The sequence below is a fragment of the Phalacrocorax carbo genome, chromosome 12 (assembly GCF_963921805.1).
Source record: "Phalacrocorax carbo chromosome 12, bPhaCar2.1, whole genome shotgun sequence".
NCBI lineage: Eukaryota > Metazoa > Chordata > Aves > Suliformes > Phalacrocoracidae > Phalacrocorax > Phalacrocorax carbo.
The window spans coordinates 21,926,316-21,928,815 of record NC_087524.1 but is presented as its reverse complement, the minus strand read 5'-3'; the positions used below and the strand labels follow the sequence as shown (position 1 = coordinate 21,928,815).

Below are 2,500 nucleotides of genomic sequence, written 5' to 3'. Positions count from 1 at the left end.
ATTCGGGGAGAGTTCTTGCTGCTTGTTGGGGAGGTAATGCAGATTGCAGATGATGTGTAGATGATGTGCATTTTGATGAATATTTTCCCACTAGACTGCAACTGTTTCTATCTATTAATTTAGATCTAATGGGAAAAGTGTGTTCCTGGGTAGTTTTAAGCTGGGACTTTTTAAACAGTTAACTCACCGTGGATGTGTTTTTCTGTCTGCCTAAGATCTAGCACTTGAAATGGACTTTTAAGCGAAGGTAGCATCTGAAATTCCTATTTTCCACCTATCCCCAAAGAACTCACAACCTGAGCAAACCCAACGCTCGCGTTCACACCTGGGCGCCTCACTTCTGGCTGACAAGGGAGAGAATATTTACATTTTCTTGATCTTTCTGCTTGGGTTGCCTCCGGAGCTACCAAAAGGGACGGTGGTGCCCGCGGTGCCTTTGGCGCTAAGAACACGTGTCGAAAGCGGAGGTCGTGTCGTTGCCTGCTGCGAAAGCGGTGGCCGCAGGTGGGGCTGCACGCAGTCACGGCTACGGCCTCAAAAACGCTGCTATGAACACGGCCCGTGCAAAGCTTCAGCAGGGTATCCTGACACGGACGACTATCTAGCTGAGAGGAGTGTTCAGCAAAATAAAAAATGAATGAATTAAAAGCCTTAGACTAGGTTCCAGATATTTTAGCTGTTGCGAGCTGGTGCAGTTCCACTGCACGCAGGGAAGCGCTGCAGATTTGAACCAGATGATGGTCTGGCTCTCAGTGCACAGTCCTGGAATTCTGAATTGCTTTATAGTAATGTCTTAAACTGATTTCTTAGGTGCAGATTTTGCAGATTTTGGCTGTTTTGAACTTCTTTCTAATGCGTAAATGTAAATATGTACGGAACCGTAAGGAAAAGCCGTTTGCGTCTTCTTTCCTGGGGTCGTCTTTTGTCTTTATCGCTAAGTAAAGATACTCAAAAGAGTCGTGAGCATGTCCGGAGCGTCTCCCGCTGGAATTAAATTGCAATAAAGTTACATTACTAGCAACACTTTAACAGGAATATATATTTAAAACACTTTTTGAGGGAGACAAATCCTATATCCCAGCAATAAGGAAATAAAAAGATAAGGCCAGCGCCTGCCTGACCGAGAAACTTTTGCCTGCTTTGCTTTATCCTGAAGTGATAGGGCGACTGAGATAGTCTTTGGAAATTACAGCTGCCATTGAGAGCAAAGCCAAGCCTCACTGTATTTCAGAAAATGAAAATGATGTAGCCCTAGAGGAGGGAGGGGCTGAATCCCCAGGGCATCTGTTTCCCATCAGTGTCCCACCATGCTTGCAGTCTGGCTTGGCACTCTAACATTTAACCTTCCCAGCATGAGGTAGACCATAGGGCAACAAGGCTGCGGAATAATGAAACAAGAGTGTAGTGTGGTGTACGGAGCCTTTGTGAGCAGAGAAGTTGAGACATTAAATGATCAGGGTACAGAGATATGAAAGTTCCAGATTTTTCTGAAAAGCCCCCATTAGTCTCACGCAGAAGGAAGAGCCCGCCGCCTCTCAGCAGGCAGAGGCAAGGCCTTTCCCCATCTATCCATGCCTTTTTCCCCGCTGCTTTCAACTATTATAAAGATACAATTACCTTGGGAGATTGTGGCAGTTCAGTTGATTAGCACGGTGAATTAAAAGAATGAGTCACAAATGACATGTCCAGCTCTTCTCTACTAGTCCTTTGTATTCCCAGTGTACCTCACCCCTGTTGTAAGAAGGTCAAAAATTAGAGAGAGATAACAATTTTCAAGCAGCTAGCACTTAGGAGCAGAATTAACAATCATTCTGTATGTAATTGCCAGTTAATAGTAAATTGCCTTCTAGACTGTAAAATGCAATATAAACTGGTGGGCACCTAAAATTAAATTAATGAGGTATTTGCTGCATTTAAAAGTGAATAGTGCAAATTAATAACTGGGTACAGTACTTGTTTTAATATATATTGAACAGGGCATCGCTTGCTTGTTTAATAATAACTTTAGAAGTGCTACCTGGAAAATTCTCTGAGTAAATCGAGTGGTTGGTGCAGGTTTGTAGCCATAATTTTGCTGGTAAAGTCTTCCAGGTTTCTAAACTAAATATCAGAGATTATTTTTTAATTAGAATATAAGCACTGCAGGGTTATTTGATTATGGCAAATTGTGATTTGTATGCTTCTAAGTGAAATCGTGTTACAGATAAAATTGCACCTTTATACACATATTTTAAGCTCCGTAGATTCTGTTGGTTTACTTTAAGATGAGCGGCAGTACGGTATTTACAATGTATTTGTGCCACCGCGTTACTGTTTTCTCTAAGTGTGTATTTTGCATAATGATTTCCTAGCGAATAAAGGAAGTACAGTCCGAGCCAGCGTATATGAAAACAGTTTCAAAGAACGCTCTTTGGCACTTGGAACTTTGCATGCTGACTGCTTGCTTATTTTGATAACTTCTTTTGCTCAGTTAAAGAAATGACCCGAATTGTCAGGAGAC

General features: G+C 42.2%; 1 protein-coding gene across 8 annotated transcripts in view; it reads left to right on the top strand.

Annotated features, from left to right (window-relative positions):
- Positions 1 to 2,500, top strand: part of EBF3 (EBF transcription factor 3) — a 120,921-nt gene that overhangs the window by 88,365 nt on the left and 30,056 nt on the right. The gene's annotated exons all lie outside the window — the stretch shown is intronic.